Consider the following 19,710-nt stretch of genomic DNA (forward strand, 5'->3'; position numbering starts at 1 on the left):
TCTAAATAGTTGCATCTCTGTCTAAACTTCCAGTTGCTGCCATCCTGCGGTCCCTCTACAAATGGCATAATTTTATAAAGGGATTTAATATGTTTCCGTTGCACAAATCACATACTAACAGAGAGCTTTGTTCCCTATGTTTTTCTCTTGCTCTTTTCACTGATCTGGAGGATCACCCCTGCAGCAGCAATAGAAAATGTGCACATGGAAATGTTACTGTAATGTATTTTTTCAGCTGGTTTAGCAGCTGCATACAAGCAGGAGGAGCCAAACATAACATAACCTGCCAGCTCTCCCAGGCCTAATGCTGGCATAGAGTGACCTGCTGCTGGAGAAAGCACCCCAAGGCCAAGTAGCAGTTCTGCGAATTCTGTGTGCCCTCTAGTGGGAAAGACGAGCTCAGAGTGCACGTAATAATTTTTTTCCTATTTGGTCTTTTTTTTTTTTCCTTTCTATTTTGGACTTTCTCTTTTTCTCATTGCCAATTGCATATAATCATAATCCAAGCCTCATAAATACTATTAGTCCTGAAACGTGAGACATGAGGAGGAAAGCTGGTGACTTCTGGTTATGAAATGAGCTAATGAATAGGGCTAAGAATGAAGCACAAAAGCTTTGAACATAGCTCTTTTATAGTCTGAGAAGCTGTGGCAACTTGGAAATGATTATTCTGACCTTTAGAGCCATTGCAAGGCCCTTGCTGGGATTTATGGCCCCAGCTGTAACGCGCTGCCGTTCATCTTCAGCGTGAACTCTTTGCTGCATAATTTTCCTTTTGCTTGCACAAAATCAGGTTCACCGTCTTAAAAATATTACTAGAGAGCAAATGGTGCTCAGTAACAGGGGATCTTTATTAACATGGTCTCCTGACTTATACCAGGGACCAGTTATCTCCTTTTTATCTGGTCAGTGGCCACTATCAGTGAGCTGGCCAGTGATGTTGCAGGGCAGGGCAAGCTGGGAGATTCAGATCTCCCCTGTGCTCCTCCAGGGTCCTGCAACCCTGTTTGACCCATGGTATCACTCTGTCTTTGAACTTCACCTTCTTCATTTGCTTTTAAGGAAGGTCCCTAATGCTAATAAGGCCTTCCTTTGCTTCACTGGATCTTTGCTCCCACAGGCTAAAGATATCGAATGCTGTTATTTCCTTGCATGATTTCTGAAGGTGAATGGTCCCAGGGTCCAACAGGCCCAAGCTGGGACTGTCCATGCACGTGCAACTCTTCTCAATTGGTATTGTATGAAAAAAGCCCTGCCCAGAAATGGGATCACATAGGAAAAATCAGGAGACCTTACCACGTGTGGCTGTGTCCCAGGGGTTAAGGAATAGCCCCAAACACATCACCCTGCCTGCAATGGATGAACAAAGTATTCACCTTCCCAGTGAAGTCTCAGGACATTCAGCTGTTTGGCAAGAGATTTGTTTTGCACCAAAGTCTACTCAAGCTCTGAATGGCAGGGTCTATGCTCAGCCTCTGTGATCATGTCCCTGGAGGAAACACTGAGCTTGTAAGCACTTCCAAGCTGTTAATTCCTGAATCTTATTAACAAGAGGCAGCTCAAACATCTGAGAGCAGATCACAGCAACACTTTGCTCCTGCCTCCACCGGCGGCTAGCCCACGACGCTGCTGTGCTGCTCCACAGTATCTTATATAAAACTCATATTGCAGGAGCAATGAACAACTTGGAAGGTCAAGGGACAATTTCTCCCATCCCTTCCTGCCCCTTTACAAATACTTCTTTCTTGCCTAGAAAGCCCATGCAATTACTTTTCCCCCATCACCTTCTCTATAGTCCTCTGGTCTGCACTCTAAGTTGAATAGAAGTGTTTTCCCAGCTGAAAATGGCCCCTTCTCTGCCTCCCTTATTCTCAGAAGACCTCACAAATGTTTCGCTGCTACCTCCAGCAAGGACTAGACCCTTCTGTTGCTAATTAGGGACCTAAGAGGTTCCCCCGGGCACTTCCCAGTGAAACCGAGCCCATTAAATGAATGGCAGGCAACATCTCTGGGGGTGGGGAGCAAAGTTACACAACAGCTGCTTGGAAACAGGCAGCTTGTTCCGTGCGCTAGTTTTAGAGACTCAGCAAGATTAAAAACAAAAGAAACTTTCAAGTCCAAACCAGTGCATTTGGTCACTGATACCCTGGGGATAATCTCGGGGATATTGGTGGTGGGAGGCAGGGAGTAGGAGCTGGGAGCTTGTGCTCAGAACCTGGATGCGTAAAACATGATGTTCCCTGCATGTGTACGGGTGTATGGGTCCTATCTGTGCTCTGGGATATGAGTCCTGCTATGCTGTGTAGTAGGATTGTTAATCCTGGAGTGTAATGTAAGACAGAGCCCCCCTGGGCTTGGACAAATTGCTGGCGTTTTGGTGAGTATGGTGGAGGCTTGTGGCCTCGGCTCAGCTAACCCCGATGCCCAGCAGCCTGGACATGAGGAGTTTCTTACACAGCAGGAAGCTCCATACAATCAGCACAGATACAACTTTAAACCCTGGTCAGTTATGCCCTTTACATCTTACAATCTTAGGAGTGTGTTATGTATCTCCTGCAACTGTTGCTCCAAGCCATGTAAAATTATCATCTTGCAAAGAAAGCAAGAATGATTAAAACAAAAGGATGCAACTGACCAAAGGCACTTGAGGGAGGGACTAGTCTTAAGATCTGTAGGACAATATAAATATAAATATCTTTTGGAAAATAATACCCTGGGTGATTTGTCATTACTGTAGTGACAGAAGCATTGGTGGCAGAAACAAAAGCCTTATCTTCAGATGAATCTTATCAGATCTTATCTGCAGATGAATCAGTATGCGTAGCAGTTCTATACTCAATAATTTATTTAGTTTAACAAAAAAATCTCTAAAAAAGCAACTATCGTATTTGGCTGAGGCATAAAGAAATGGCAGAGAATGATCTCCATCCTTTTCAATAACAATAACCCCTGCTGAGGATCCTGTAAGCGTAACTATTATCACAGGCCAGATCCCAAGTTCCTTTTCTCCATCCTTATCTTGTCAAACTCCTGATCTTGCTTGTGGTGGGCATCAGTGCTCAGTGGCAGCGAGGGGTAGGTGCAGTGCAGGAGAGGGGCAGGTTGCCTCTGTCCTATTGCTCTGCCATAGTTCTGCATAGCCAACTTCCCGAGACTAGCCCTTACAACAAAGGGCTTCAGAGGAAAAAGGAGAAGCCAAAATCTAAGCATGGGTTTTGCAGAGACATCAGCTGAGCATTAGGCACCTGCAGAGCTCCCATGATCGGTACAGGAGGCAGCCGAGGGGCTGCTGGAGCATGTGAGCTCCCCTTTGCAAGCCTGAAGAAACACGCAAGAGGAGATGGTTTTTTTGAGAAGTTGATCTCATGATGTGTTCAGTTCACTGGAAATTTTGGAAAGTTTTCTGCTCTGATCCTGTGCGTTATTTCCTCCTGGTTTGGGAACTGTACTAGCAATTTGGAAATATTTATGTGGCCTCCTTTCTGAATAACTATTTATTTCTCTATGTTTTTTCCTACTGTCCATTATTAGTTGTTATGCCTACGTTGTATAACAACAACAGTAATATGAAGAAACTCTTCAGGTCCAGAGCCATTAAGAAATTGAAGACTGAATCAGCTGAACTGCTAACATAAGGATATGATTTTCATTTTTCATTAAAAACAGCTAGTCTGGAAAACCAGGGATGTTTGAGTACAATGTAATAACAACACTGCAGACATCTCATCTAAAGAAAATACCACTATGGACCTTGAGCCTTATACGAGGACCCACAAATACAGCTGGGAAAATAATTAGGCATTGTATTTTAGGATATCAGTCTGAATATGGTAAACAAGACTCTATCAACAAGTCTGTAAGTATAATTTGTTTTCTCTCCTCCAGCTTTTCAGCATTCTTGGAAAGACCTATTTAAGCAAAATCCCAGCATTCGTAACAGACTGGCCCTTCCCAAAGGTACAAGGATAAAGCCCTTTGCAAGTGGCTATTAAGAAAACTTGGCAACAACAGCTTGCAGGATGAATCTTTGCCAAAGATTAATAAGCAGTTCCACAAGCAGTGGAACTAACGAAGTCTCATTTCCTACATGTATTTGCAAAATACAGCTACCATTTGCAAATACAAAGAATTTGTACTTTGCAAGTACAAACAAAAACTTTCTAACTGAATTCTTCTAAGACTTTGTTTTCTCTATGTATGTTTATAAAATTCCTCTTGCACTTCCCAAAGCAATCAGTTTTCATTAAACGTGTTTAGACACCTTTCAGAACTATTTTTGAAACCTCTGCTTGCTGAAGTTCTTGAAATCAGCCAACAGATCAAAAAGTTACTGGGAGGACACACCTATAGACCCACCAAGTGATTGTACAAGCATTGGTTCTGCAGGAAGCAAGGAACTGAAGTGAAGTTGTGAAAGAAAACATCGGAGAAAGCATCCGCTTCTTAGCAGTGTTGCATTGACAGGAGTTGCAAGGCATCCCCCATGATCAATGCTGAGACGTACAGTAGCCGAGGATGATCCAGTCCAGCTCCTGTGGTTTTAATGGCAAAATCTTCAGGGCCATTAGTGAGACTACAGCTGACTTTTGCACCACATTCAGGGGATGTTCAGTGGGGTGGCCAAATCTATGTAAGATACAGAACAAGTGGGGAAAACTTCAAAAGGCCCTAGTAAAGGCTGCTCCTTTTAAACCCAATGCACGTTTCGGTATTTGGACAAAGTGATGGCAACTGGAGCTCTCTGTATGCCAGTACAAGTTAAGGGAAGCTGGAAAAAATATTTCATTTATCTAACATTTAAATGAAGAATTCTGAGTTAGAGTTGATCTCAGGAAAAAGCTCTGGACACCTCTGGGGATAGTGCAATGTTGAGAGAGGAAGCTCAATGCAGAGCAAAGCAAAACCAAAATAAGATACTACATATTAAATAGATCAGGAATGCATATATTACCATAATGATTCCTAAATAAAGCCACTGTGTATCTTCACCTTGAAATCAGTGTTAGGTATAGTCACTTCCATAACAAAGGGGCAGAGAGGAACAGAAAAGGCAGAAAAAAACCTGGCACCATAATCGCTGGGATGGTGGAGGCTGTGACATGAGAACTGAATGCACGAGCAGGATGGTTTAGCTTTGTGAAGAGTTGAGCTAGGGGAGGGACAAGCACAATGAATTTCTAATTTGACCTTTAATAAAGTCTCTTGTCACATTCTGAACATCTTACATGAGCACTTTATATGAATTATAATCTAGGAGTTACACAATACCTGGTGTAATAAAGAAAGGAAATCTAATTTTATGGCACATTAATTTTGAAACAAAAAGAATTGCTGAAAAATGTGACCAAGACAAGTAGCTGTAGTGATAAAATTAGTGTTAATAAAGTTGGTGATGGTGAAAGTCTGTCAGTTCTTGTCCCTCTTGTTTTAGGATTCCCATTCCGCTTTGTGTAGCTCACTAAAGCTGAGATTCTTCCTGCTGCTCTTTTAAGCCCAGCAGCATCCACGTGGGGAAATACACTTAAAAGAGCTAGAGCTGAGGATGGACAGCCAGAAAAAGCCAGTGTAATCCTGATTTCTGTCGCAAAGGCATCACTTAAGACAGCACAGGGTTATCCTTTTTGCAGCTCCCATGCAGTTAAAAGTCTCAGTTCTAAAGATATCGGAGGGGTTTTTTTAAAGCAGCGTCTTCTCTCTGAAGTAACCACCTGAGGGCAACATCACACATGCAATGGGACACGCAGGGCTCCTGCGCCTGGAATATTGTGCTCACTTCTGGGAACCACGTTAACAGAAAAATCATGACAAACAAGAAGCAGCTTAAAGAACAGCAACAAAGATGATTAGGAGGCTGGAGCTACTATGCAGAAAAACATTACAAAAGCAAAATCTAGTTTGCCTAAGGGATGATTGATTAGGAGCAGGGTCCTGGCCTCCAAATATTTGAAGAGTGAAGAGAAATTATTCAGCATAATAAAGGAAGATAGAACTATGAGTAATTGGTGGAAATGAGGCAAGGAAAATGTGCCTGCTCTTCCTGTTGTATTTTTCCTACCTGTGAGTTACTGGGCTGTGAATTAGAGGTATTCATATTCTGATTCTGTAATGAAAGATTAAGGCTCTGTCAGGGTAAGAATAGTATGGGGCCTGGAAGACCAAGAGACCCTTGATCAAGAAGAGCAGCTCATAGTCTATGTGACAGTCAGGAGATGACTAGTGGGTAAAGCACATGAGCGTTTTGTGGGGGCAGGAAGACAGGGATACCACAAAGTAAGAGATTCTTTGAAAAAGGGAAGTCATTTCTCCAAGAAAAGTGTCAGAATTCCTGGGAAATCCAAGCTGTTTTTCTACAACCACAACTTTAAAAATCTACATGGTCCCAAGAAGGATTTCGTGATCCTCTGACATATCTTTGGGGGTGCTTTGAGCAATACTGATTTCAGGTGAGGGCTACTTCTCCACCTTTCCATGCCTTTCCAAGGAAGCCGGTGTTTTGGCCCTTGGCCAGGCATGACAACGGTTGGAGACAGCCCATGGGACACATCACCATTTGCCCTGATTCTGGAGAATTTATTTTCTGGTGGGGAGGGGAGTGGAGGCATCCTGCTCTATGTAAACACCAAGCTGGTGCACAGAACAAGGCGTGGAAGGGAGTACTGATTTTATATTATTGATGTGAAGTCCCACCTACGTGTGTAGACAGGTCTGGAGAGGGGACACTGAAGTCCTGCCTGCCCAGCAGTCCAGCTTTGGCTTCCTCACTGCATGGATTTGTCTACTGTAGCACAAATTTGGCAGAGCCTCATGGCAGTGGGTGATGAGATGTTCACAATGTTGATGAACCAGTAGTGAGCCGTGGTCTGGGAGGGCTGTGCCAGGGGGACCCAAGGGGTCTGAGAACCGGACACCATGCAGTGTAGACACAACTCAGCACCTCTAATGGCCCACAGGAAGGCCATGATGGAAGCAGTCCAGCCTGGTCCCTCCTCCAAGGCAGGCAGCCCTCCCCACCTGCCTGACAAGGTGGGAGAGAGGTGCAAGGAGTCTTCCAGTAAGGGGCCAAGGAGGATAGGACAGAGTGAGCTGGATGCACTGGGCAAGCTAGCAGAGCTCTGGTGCTGCAAGCCCTGGTGCTGCCTGAGCCTCTTCAAAGAGCGGATTTAGCAACCTGGGAACGTACATAGTTGGCAGGATCACGCTGTGCCAGCGCTGAATGCAGAGCTAAGCTGCAGAACTAAAGCTGTAGCACTCGGGGGTAGGTTAGCATCTGTCCTCTGCTCAGGAAGGGAAAAGCTTATGCAGTGCTCACAGGGGAAGCTCTGAGTGCCTCTGTAAGCACAATGCAAGAAAACGGTGCTAAGGCAGACGCATGGCCTGGCATTTGCCAGCCTGCCCAGGTTAGCAGTGCTCAATAAAGCAAGCGTTACAAATCAGGACAGTACAGGGATGGCATCTCCGGACTGCTTGTCTAAGCCCAGTTTGCACTTCTGCCATATCCAGCTCCCTTGTGGCAATAAGTAGGCATTTTTGTGCAGGTCTTGGCTGTCAGTCATCCACCTGGCACCCGAATTCAAACCTCCCCATACCAGGCTTTCCCTTTCTTCCCTTTCTCTCCTTCCATCCACCTCCTTTAGTCACTGATGGGGCCATACCAGCCCTTGGAACATGCCAGCATGAAAATCAGCTCTTTGCACAGAGCTCCCTGCAAATGCGGAAAGCTGTTCGGCATTTACATACATGCCTGGCCCTTAGGCAGACATAGAGTGGACTCAGCTAATCCTGAAGGGAAATGATTAGCAGCTGTAGACATCTCAGTGGCACGGGATTTGGGATTTCTTAAAAACTTAAAAGCTGAAAGCTTCAGGGTGATGTGAGGCCACTGGAGAGCCCTGGAGAAGGAGTGATTGTGGACCTGTCCAATGTGCAGAGTGCCCCGTTACACCAGGACTTTGCAGAAGGACCCACAAGATGTTCCTTATTTAAAATGCAATTGGAGAAGGGAATGCTGCAGTGGCAGACTCATCTAGCTCCAAGTAGTCGGGATGTCAACAGCAGTGAAGCCATGGCAGCGTGGTCTAACAAGCTTGCTCAAGCCCCTGACTAGACTTGACTGGCCTTCCTCGAAGTCTGTGTTGCTGTTGCTTCATCCTTGTTAGAGTTTATATGCAGTTGCTATGCTGCAATTAAACACTGACGCTGTGGTAGGCATTCCCTAAGTGTGACGGCGCCTGAAAATTTGGGAAGCAAACTGAGCTCAAGTAACTAAACTGACTCCAGACAGAAAACAATAAAAGACAGCAACCCCTCCTTCCCTTCCCAGATCCCCAGTCTAATTCTTCTAACAGTCCCATTAAAGCACTGAACTGTACCAATGATGACAGGTCTTAAAAAAAAAAAAAAAAAAGACAGGCAAATCTATTGTCTTCTCTCAGAGGTCTTATTTGCAAGTATGGCTAACCAGATCCCTTTCCTACAGTCTGCAGCAATATTTTTTTCCCTGAGATCGAGGAGTCCATACTCAAATAAATCAGCCTATCTCAGACCCTGGAGGCAGACTAATCTATTGCACCATCTCCACTAGAGCATTATCCTCACAGTCCACTGTTTTCAGGTTCCTGATAAAGATTAATAATCAAAGAGCAAACAGCTTTTGTTTTGACTCTAATACTGATTCAAGCCTGAATCTCTGTTTAAGCAAAAGCGAACCAAGCAAGCGTTCATTTGTTTTGAGAACCACTGCTTCCTAGGAAAGAGGACAAATTTCTCCTTCTGTCTTCTGGATAGTTGGTGTGGGCAGCTCTGTGCCCAAAAGGCCTTCATGCCTCCATGGCACAGCAGCTGGTACCCAGAGCATGTAAGCCCATAAGACAGACCCCTTATCCTGCAAACTTAGAAGAAATTGTTAGGGGAAAAAAAAAAAAAAAAGACAAAGTGATGTTCCAATAGAGGGCCCTAACCCATGGCTTTTCAGGCAAATTAAAGCCCTACCTGTTCTTTACCAGCATCCTCTGAAGGTTCCCAAACTGGTTATCTCTGAGACGAGGATGAGAAGGGGAAAGAAGACCAGTACTGAAGTGCTTTTTGCTCCATGTTGGTTTCTAATACCCTTAGGTTCCACTGTTGCAAAGCAACATACAAAGGGTATCTGGCAATGCGTTCAAGAACCTGACCTGCACAGTGACATGAAGAGGGAGATACAAACTGTTCTGTTTTGGAAGACATGGCAGATGTCCCCTTAGCTGGAGGGGAAGTCACTGCTAGGAGACTGTTCTGTTTTTCCTGGCAGTTGCTTCTTGGCTTTGTAGGGTCCTGCCCATAGGCTGTTTTCCTGGGAGAAGCAGTCAGAGAGGTTCGTTTGATTTCATCATATCCTGTTTTCACTGGCTTCTGGAAAATAAAGCTGTTGTGAGCATGAAAGAAAAAAAAGGGCTGAGACCTTGAACAGCAACCGGTGGAACAGCAAGAGCTTCCACATCTATATGTGCTGCCCAGCCATGACAGCCCCTCCCTGCTGCGCAGACCCCCGAGGGAGAAGGTGCAATAAAGTCCAGCATCATCCCCCCAGCATGGAGATGGGGACAGGAAAAGGCATCCAAATATCTGCTGGTGCGTCACCAACAGGTCACAGCCGTCAGTGGCTCCTGCCTCTTGGATGCATAAGCAGCGCAGCAGCTCAGCTTTCCAGGTGTTTCCTTGCTTTTGTATTTTAGCTGCAGGGTGCCGTTATCCCACCCTTTCCCCTTTTGATTGCAAGAGGATGAGAACACATCCACCAAAGCAGAGACATACTGGCTAACATGAAATGATGTTGGTCTGGGAAATCTGGAAGCCAGCAGCCCCCTCTGCTTAGGGCCTCACACTTTATTCATCCTCCCTTGCTCTGAGTTTTGGGAATATAGATCCAGCCAGCTTTGTCTTACAGCTGGACATGGACAAGGGTCATTTCACAATCCTTTGGAGCTGCTCTGAGTGTGTTGGCCTCCAATATCTGTCCCATTGTGTATTCCTGACGTCCCTTTTCCATCTGAACTGCTCTTCCATGTGTGATACTGCCATCATTACTGCTCCTGACTGCAGTATGCTGTCATGCAGAAGCTGGTGCCTCACTACTTCAGCTAAGTTCAGTCCCATGTACATTCCTCTTACTGCTGATTTCCTGGATGACAAACATTTGCATAGATCCTGGGCCTCATGTTTCAAAAGGCTTAGAGGTGGAATGCAATTAAAATTATCCTCCTGTGCTTCCTGACCTGGAGGAGTTGCAGGGATGCCATCAAACTCCAAGGCAGTAGGAAGTTATCTAGTTTCATACATTGTTTGCAGAGAAAAGCACCTCCCCTCCTGAAGTCTGTCTAAACCTTTTGTATCACAGGGAGCCTTCACCCTCCAGGCTGTTGCCCTGGATGTCACTTCGTGAGTTCCTTTAGCAGGGGGTTAAACGGAGAAAGATGCCACAGAGTATCTGTGACTGCTTTTCTCAGCAGGAGACCATCTTTGGCTCCCTTCCCAGGGTTGCAGTGAACTTCTGGAGGCAGGGATGAAAGCTGAGAAAGCACAAGGCCTTTGTGGAAGACTTAGTATATTATTCCCCTCTTTCCATTTCTCCTAATGCAACCGAGTATGTTCAACGGCATATGTATGAGGTTAAAAGCATCGGTGGCTCCAGGTGAGTGGATCCTGCAGGCGCAGACACTAACTGTGTAATGGGATGTGAGTGAAAGGAAGCCCTGGAGGTTGTCCTGACATGAACCCCTTGTAATCAAAACAACTAGAAGTAGTGACATGAAGGGGAACCAACTTGCATGGTTCAGCCTCTTCCTGATGGGGTCTGGTGAGCCCTGGGAATCCTGCTGAGTCTGGTGGGGCAGGAGGAGTTAGGCCATCAGAAACACACTGGAGTCTATAGCCTGCACCGTCTCCTGACACATCCCAGCCTCGAAGAGCTCTTCAGTCCCAGCAGCACTGCCTGCCTGAGGAACCACCATTCAGGAGAGTGGCTGGGGATGTGCCAGAGCATGCAACTCATTACGCACAAAAGCGCCACACCAAAACATAAAGGAACAAGAGATTAAAGGGGAACAGATGTTGGCTGATCTTGTCCATCCTGCTCCTGGGAGGCAGCCTGGTGCAGCTGCTGTCTGCCCCAGGCTCTGCTAGCTTAGGGTAGCAGGGCTGGGATCCTTGCTGCCTTGCACTGCTCTTCAGAGGACAGTACTGAGTATGGTCCTGCTGGTACCCTTTTCTGCTGTGGAAACTTGTTGGGGTGACCTTTTTGTAAAAATTCATTTAAGTGAACCCCAATGATCGTAAAACATGAGCATCTAACTGTGGGATGCTGGCCGCACTGAGGCAAACCATTCAATCCATAATGGGAAAGGAGATCTGAACCACTGGGTCATTAGTCCCAAGCCATGTTAAACCATCTGTGATGCAAAGCTTGCCATCAGAAAAGCTAGAAATGGCTACTGACATTGCCTGACACAGTTCAGCTGCCAAAACTCATTTCTCTCATTTAGTGCATAAGCCACATTATTCCCCATTTTTGTATCATTTTCCCGCCTTCCTTTCATTGTCCATAGCCTTCCTTTCAATACTTCTTCTATCCCTGCCTCCCTTATTCTGCATTCTGCTGTATCAAGCCACCACTTACTCATACAATGGCTGGACTTCTCCCCATATCCTCCTTGCTCACCCTCTCTTTTTCCCTAAATCCTCAGGGAAATGCTACCACCCACACTGACATCTCTGAGGGATTTTCAAAGGTGCTTCAGCCTATGCTTCTGTGTCACTTAGTACAAAAAGGCCCAGTCTTCAGTCATTTAAATATCTTTCCTTAGAGGGTCCTGATGGAGAGGGATGAAAAAACCTAACCAAGAAGAAACAGCCCAAACTGAACAGCTTATCCTTTTTTGAGTATTGCCCCTCAGTATCTCTAAGACCTTTCTACTGTTTACTGATCAGTCCCTTCTGCCAGTTCCCACTGGGAGCTATTGTCTGCCTAATGCAGAGCAGAACATGCCAGTAAGCTCCAGCCAAATTCAAACCATTAGTTCTAATGTGCCTACTACTACAGTATCCGCAAATAGCTGTGATATCCCAGAGAATTAATCTTGAAGACTTAATGGCAGAAACAAGCCTCTTGATTTTTATTTGCATATAATGGCTCACTCATACACATTTCACAACCGAGGAACGATGCAGTGGAGCTCATTGCCTTCCAGCCTGTGATGGCACTTTCCCCAAAAATGTGTCCTGGGTCCTGCCTTCCCCATCTCCTATATACTCAGACACAGCAGAGGGGTTATGCTTGCTGGTGCATCTCTTGGACTGTCTTTCCCCACTCCTTGCCACATGCTGCAGGCTGTTGTGTTCACAGGGCTCTACTGAAACCCCAGCGACATGGCTACAGCTCTGAGATCGCACCGTGCCTTCCCTGCAGGGCCACCTTAACAGCTCACTGCATACCCTTGCTTGAAGCTGGGCCTGCCCCAGCACCCAATAGCACCTTTCCTGTATCTCTCCTGATACAGCATCATATGCTACCTGATCCCTGCAAAAAATAACATCTTTCTCAGCAGGTGTCCTGAGCCCCCCAGGAAGTGTTTGCTATGCTCTGTTTGCAGATCTCTTCTCATTTATCAGACCAGCCTGGTCACTCATCACCTCCTGATGTTAATGCTGGAAGATAGGGCCACTGAGTGCCAGAGTGGCAAAGCTGTCATGCTGCAGCTGGGCAAAAGTGGAGCCTCACTCAGTAAATATTGACACGTCTGCAAGCAAACAGAAAGCAGCTTTCAGCAAGCAGCTCTTTGGCTCCCTGAGCTGATGCTGGACCAGAGACGCTTGGTGCTTTCTGGTTATGAGCTGCTGTTTACAGAGGGCAGGATGCAGGAATGGATCTCCAGCAGCTGTGATGACAGTGGCAAACTGATGTGCTCACAGGAGCCACCAGCTGCACGCCCATGCCCACCTGCAATACAACAAGTGGCTGCAACCACTTCAGCCTCTGGAAAAACAAGCTGTCTTTTCCATCCCTCCATTAAAAATAGACAGCACAAAACTGAGTTTTGTTCCAAGTCTTTAGTTCCGCCGATCCCCTGTCCTAAAACGTTGCACTTAGCATCTAGGTGGTTATTGCACCTGCTATAAGTTGTCAGATTTAGGCAAGTCAAAGGCGCAAGTGAATATTCTGCAACACAGAAATAATCTGATTGAGACCTCCTCATGGGTCCATGGAATTGAGTAGCCGGTCATAAGCAGCATCAGTTCTTAGAGAAATCCCAAATTTTAGTTTTTATACCTTATAAAAACTACAACTTAACTTACATTCTAAAATGGGAGTTTTATGCCCCCTTTCAGGCTATTGCTTGGTAGCAAAATGACCACATTCCCTGCACAGGTGGAGCAGAGACCGTATGCAAAGAAGAGATGGGATTGCAAGCAAGGGCTCCTGATGGATTTGGTTCACTTCCTGGCCCACCCTTTCTATGACTTTGGGCAAGTTATTTGATCTCTTAATGCTCTAGTTCCCATCCATGAAAAGGGGGTGTTAATGCTTTCTCTCTCCAGCTCTTTCTTTTATCTATTTAGACTGAAAGCGACTTTGCTTTTTTCCGTGACTTTGTGCTTTCTGTTTGTTTGTATTCCTGGAACAATTAGATTCTGATCCACAGCAGAAGTTCCCTGGTACTGTAGTAAATGCAAATAATTATCTGTTCTTATTTAGAGCCTGTGGGCACCATCAACAGCCAATAAACAAGAAGATGACTCAGATCCTTAACTGACACTGTATGGACCTTAGATAGAGAACTAAGGAGTGGGACAGTAAACTCAAAAGTCGATCCCAGGAGTTACCATGTGATTAGTCCCTTTCACCTCCTTTTCTGAGCATCCAAGTTCTTTCTTTACATTTGTTTTCCACTCTCTGGTTTGTTTCTGCTACCTGCCTCTCGCTTGCAGGCTAAAGACAACAGCTAATCCCCTGGTTCCTTTCCCCTGCAGGAAAGAAACACTCCAAGGAATGTGCGTGCTTTGGAGAGAGGGCACATCCCTGCCATGAAGCACATTTCTCTTTTTCCTTGCTGTCTCTTGCCATTTTTCATTTCTGACTCAGATTGACAGTTTCTTAGAGCAGGGACATTGTCTGTGTCAGGGAGCAAGCACAGTGTGCCTATAGCACTGCAATACGCTTGACAGGTCATTGGTGTAGATTGTACTAGGAAGTTTCTTATTTATTAATTTCCTCGAGTAAATCAGTCACTGAAAGTTCTCTGTCAGACAGCTCCTTTGCTGAACCAGGTGTTGGGTGATGACAGATACCAAAAGCATGGAAGAGGAGGGTGGAAACTGCAGCCTAGGGACAGTGGAAGACAGCCCAGGGATTTGGTTGGTGCAAGACCAAATGTCTCACTGCTACAACAGCTACAGTCCAAGTGTGAAGCAGGGCCGGAAGGCACCTAAGTGCTGCTTCAATAACACTGGTCTTTTGATCCAAACCTCAGGTTCTACAAAGCAACTGTTTGATAGTAAATCATTTCAGCTGTTTGCCTCCTTTGGCCATCCCTGCTCTGTGGGGCTTCTGCAGAGCCCCATACGGAAACCCACAGCTCCAGGCTGGGGGTTCTTTTGCCAAGATCACTGGAGATCACGTCAAAGCCAGTGCCAAAACTGCTGTGTGCCTCCAGCACTGGCAAGTCTATCAGTACAGCCGAATTGCAGGGAATGAACATTAACAAGGCACATTGGTGGAGTTCCAGGGGACAGACAGAGACAGTGAGAGAAGAGGGAAACACAGCAAAGGATGGAAGGAAAAGAAAGGGACATAGCAGGCTCAAAGAGGACCTAAGGGTAAATTAGAAGGGCAAACTGGTGATACCTTTCGTTAAATATGCATTGAATGATGGTTTGCACAATTACAGCCAGAAGCAACATTAACAGCAGGCACTGAAACTTCATTGTGCTGGCAAGCTGCATTCCTCATCCAGAAGTCACCCATCCCAGCCACTGCAACAGTATCAGTGTAGAGCTGTCAGTATATATGATGCTGAATATTATGCCAGGCAAGTTTTTCCTACCAAATGCTTCCAGTATAAGACCATACAGATAGAGAAACTACACTGTATGTCACCTATGCATGGAAGACAAAATGAAGAATCCTGTTATTTGGTGGCTGGTCTCCCCACACGACACTGGGAAAAGCAGGACTGGACTGCACCTCTGCCTTCTGTGCCTAGAAAAGGATGAGCAGTAAATAATTTATTTGGAAGCTTTTCCTGGCACAGACAGATGTGTATAGACACAGAAAGGAAACATTGCTTGTTGAAAGGTCAGCATATATTGGTTATGAGCAGGGGAATGTTCTCACAGGAAACACTGAAGGCCGTGCAGAAGTAAACATACCTCCTGTGAGGAGTGGTGTGGTGATCCAGCCGAGTCCCTCTCCAGGGATGAGCTTCCCAGGGATGATGCACAAGGCCCTTGGGGTATTTACACAGCCTGTTCTCTAAAGACCAGCTGCCACTCAGCACAGTTTATCTTCTTTTCCTGATTATTCAGTCTGTGTTTTCTTTGCTTGTCCTGGCTGCCTCTTCCTCCAGTTCCTGGAACTGCAAGGAGCTGAGGCCTCTATCGCACCTGTGTGCCTGCGCCAGGCACAGCAGCTGCCGCATCCCCTGATGACGAGCGCAGCCTGTCCACCACACACACTTCCACACCACTGGGCAACAGGCTAGTGTTGCCAGATCCTTCCCATGCAGGTTTGTTTCTAAGCCCAGAAACTTTGTGTTTTCCTAGAGCACAAAAACTCTGCTCTTGGCCCCTGGCACCTCTGCATTTTGTGGACTCCCTGAAAAGACCCACCTTCTTGTTGCTATGAAAATTAGGAGAGGAGAGGCAGTTCCACCTTGTGACAAGCCTGGTTGAACCCTAGTAGAGGCACAGGGAATATAATGAGTAAGGATCTCGCTGGTTCCCTGCATTTGGGTCTTGCAAAGGCTCCAAATTCCAAGAGCCTTTCAACAGAAACAGCATTTGAATTGGATACAGTTCTGGTGCTCCCACAGAGGGTCAAAGCCCCTCTTTATTCTGCTGGCAAAGGCTTGCGTGTCCATGTCTGCTGGATCTCCCTGCAGGGACACAGAAGTCTATGCTCAAATATTTGTTGCGGTCTCCACTCTGGGCTAGAGGAACCCTGACTTGCACAGGGTTTCCAAACGCAGAAAGATTAAGTAGCCAGACTGAACGCCTGGCATCTCTTCAACATACTTCTTAGCCAGAATTTTGCTTACTTGCAACAGCAAGGTTCACAAGCATGCATTCTGCTTTGTGGAACAAAGAGGGCACTGTCTACCAAGTTGTTGCTGTACAAATCAGTTCAGTGAAATTCACAATTGCTGTTTACCTGCTCCCTACTTTCACAGGCCTGCTGTCTTGACCGCCTTCGCTAGACCCGTTATTTCTTGACTCAACTGCAGTAACAATAAAAAAAAATAATCAACATGATTTGCCCATAGAACACAATTCACATCTGTTTCTGGAACACAGAACCTGAGATAGATTTCTTCATCCACCCCAGGTCTTTTCTAGAGTCATAACCCCGCAAAGAAAGAACCCCTATAAAATATGATTTAAAAAAGAGAAGTACTTACTAACTGCACAAACAAAAGCCTCCTTTGCTACCTGCAGGTTCTATTAGCATTAAAACTCTCAGTTTAAAAACAGTGGAGGACAGGAGAAATGATAATGTTACTATTCATGGGTTGTTCATAGCACCCAAGGATGTGCAGTTTAAGCTAAACACAAAAGAGATTTCTTGCATGCTGCCTTCTCCCAAACCTATTCTTATAGGGTGGGAATGAGCATCTCGATGTTCTTACTACTGAGCGAGCAGGGGGGCTGCTCTGGTCAGTACAAAGTCTATAATTGTTTACCAGGTAGGATTTCTACAGTCATCAGCCAAGGTTACTTCTGGCTTAAGCAATCAGTTCAATGGACTTTAGCATTGTTATATAATTGTAACCAGAAGTCCTCTGGGAGTTTGAACCATGATGTTGTGCTCTCGCAAGAAGTAATTTGTGAGGCATCTCTCCCCTTAGGAGTCCACATTAGTCGGTAATGTGAAGCAGCTGTGAGCTTTCTTTGGGAGAGAGGTACTCCCAATGACCAGAGCCCAGGTCATGCTCTAATCATCTCGCACGATGCTATCTTACAGCTTTTCTTCAGAGCATGTAGCCACCTCACAACAGAGCATGTAGCCATCTCACAATCATTTTAACTTTCTCATCAAGTTCAAGTTGTAGGTTTATAATTTTGTTTCTCCATGCAAAACATCGAGCATCATACCCAACCTTACCACAACTGTTTTACTGTCATTTCTGCTACTGCTGTTCCATTGGCACTCTACAGATGAGATCCCAATGCAGCAAAATCAACGAAAGCTCTGCCACTGACTTCTGCCAGACCTGGGCTTCAACCCATAGCCTCTGGCTGTCGCTAAACCTGTATTTTAATCCAGATACCGTTTCTGATTTAAGTTTTTTTCATAGCATGATTCTTCCAACCACTCAGCAATACACACATCTAACAGCCTACCTAAGCTCCTATCTCTGCTTACATCAAGTAGATAATGTTTTGAAATAGGCTGTAGCTTTCACCTACCATCAGCCAAGTTCATACAGCTGTGGCCCATCATTTCAAAGATAAATGATCTCAAGCTGCCAAAATGTGTTTCTGGGTTAACAGGGGCAAAAAGAAAGCTGTGGTCAAATGAAAAGGTAACATTAAGTTGTTTTGTATTTTGAAACTGATTGAACATTTGCACATGGAGACCTACTGAAGCCCTAGAACTAGGCCTCCAGATCAGACAGTACTGACACGAACAGCTCTCCAAAACAACTCATCCCTGCTGGTCATGGTAGCTGTAAAACAAACAGTGCTTGAGGTTGCCTCATGGTGGTTCTCTGGGAAAAAAAATTTGGTTCAAAAGCACCACTGTAGTCCAAGTCTGCATGTCTCAGGTGCTCAGAAGTTAGCAACAGCCCATCCCACAGTGATTCTACTGTGCCAGGTCAAGTTTTGTGATGTGTTGTTATTAGTCTGAGGTGAACCGTAAGAGACACTATGGCTGTCTAAACCAGGAGTCTACCACAGCACCCACTCCCCTGCCCTCAATCCCAGTTTTCTTTCCAACGGAAAGCCGGAAGCATGGCAGGGAGGAGAGGGAAGAGAGGGCAGACAGTTACACACCCAGGCTGCATCCTGACAAGCAAGCAGGATGTGACTGTGGTGCACATCTGGGCCTCCGAGCTGGAAAACACTCCCAGGCCTCATAGTTCAGATGCGCCTCTATGCCTCTAAGGTTATAGAGAGCATGAAATGGCCCTGTAGCTGGCTATAAAGCCCAAACAACTGACTGTGTGAGACTCACCCCATTTTCCATTGGCATAGCACTGTGCTGCTGCATTGACAAACTCATAGTGGGGGCTCGGGCATGTAGTTTCTCTTACTGTCACTGAGGAAACTTCCCTGGCTCAGATCTGCGATGACCTCCAGGCCTTACTGGACAAGGACAAGGTCATTGTGCTGCAGGAAATTCTGAGGTAGAGGCTGGTAGAAGCAAGGTTTTTGCTATAAATTCTTTCACGTATTTAAAGATCAAAGAACTGGAAAAGAGCTAAGCCAAGAAAGGCTGGGGTCCACAAGGAACTGTGTGATGCAAGCCTACAAATTATGATTTTATATAGTTAGTCAGGTTTTGAGAGTCATGCAGATAATGATAAACAAACAAGGCAAGAAGGAGAGAGGTAGGAAATAAATTTCAAAGGATTATGACCCTGGATCAGGCTATTACGAATTGAGTCTTCATGCATGCCCATGAAACCACAGACTGCATTCTCTCTTTAGATCAAGGAGTCTCTAAGCAGACAAGAAGGAAAAATTTCTCCTACCGGAGCTCTGTCAATAAAGAAATGTCAATAAAGGTTCAGTTGATTAAAACAATTTTTCCAACACAGAGGATAAAATAAATTTTACAGGGTGGTCTATTGCTTCTTTCAGTGACAACCCTTCTCTTCTCAGTTACAAATGATTACTTAGCTTTTCAATAGCTATGTTGGAGGCACACATCCATTTAATATTTGGAATTTTTCACATACAGTTCCCTTCTGAATGGTCAATGTGTGCTTAAGATTTTACTAAATGAATAGAGACAAATTCTGCTATTTGAAAATCTGACATAAATCTGAAGTATCTGCCCTAATATAGACTTACACTTGTTAAATTAGTGTAAATGAGAGCACACTTTGGACTCGTGATATCCAGCACAAGGGCAGGAATATCATACAAGAAAGGGTTACTTTCTAATGTCTTGTAAGATTTCAGGCTGATAAATAAATAATAATAATAAGTTTTTGTTTCTGAAAGGAGATATTCAGTCTACCCAAAGCACCATCCAAGTCATTAAAGGATTCCCAGGTGCCAGTATTTGGAAAGGGTATTAGCTATTCAAACAGTTTAGGCAGAGGTCTCTGCTGTTCTCTCTCCTGGGTCATCTCAGATTTCCACAATCTCTGCCAGAACTGAGCACAGGAGGGAAAGTAAGGCTGGAAATTTCAGAGGAGTAACATTTGCTCCAGAACTAGAAAGAAAATATTTTTCAGTCTTGCAGTAAAAATGAGGAAAACCCTCCTTTGTTAGTGCAACTGCAAGGCTGGC

This window comes from Charadrius vociferus, unplaced genomic scaffold (genome assembly GCF_000708025.1).
Source record: "Charadrius vociferus isolate BGI_N301 unplaced genomic scaffold, ASM70802v2 scaffold62, whole genome shotgun sequence".
In the NCBI taxonomy this organism is placed as follows: domain Eukaryota; kingdom Metazoa; phylum Chordata; class Aves; order Charadriiformes; family Charadriidae; genus Charadrius; species Charadrius vociferus.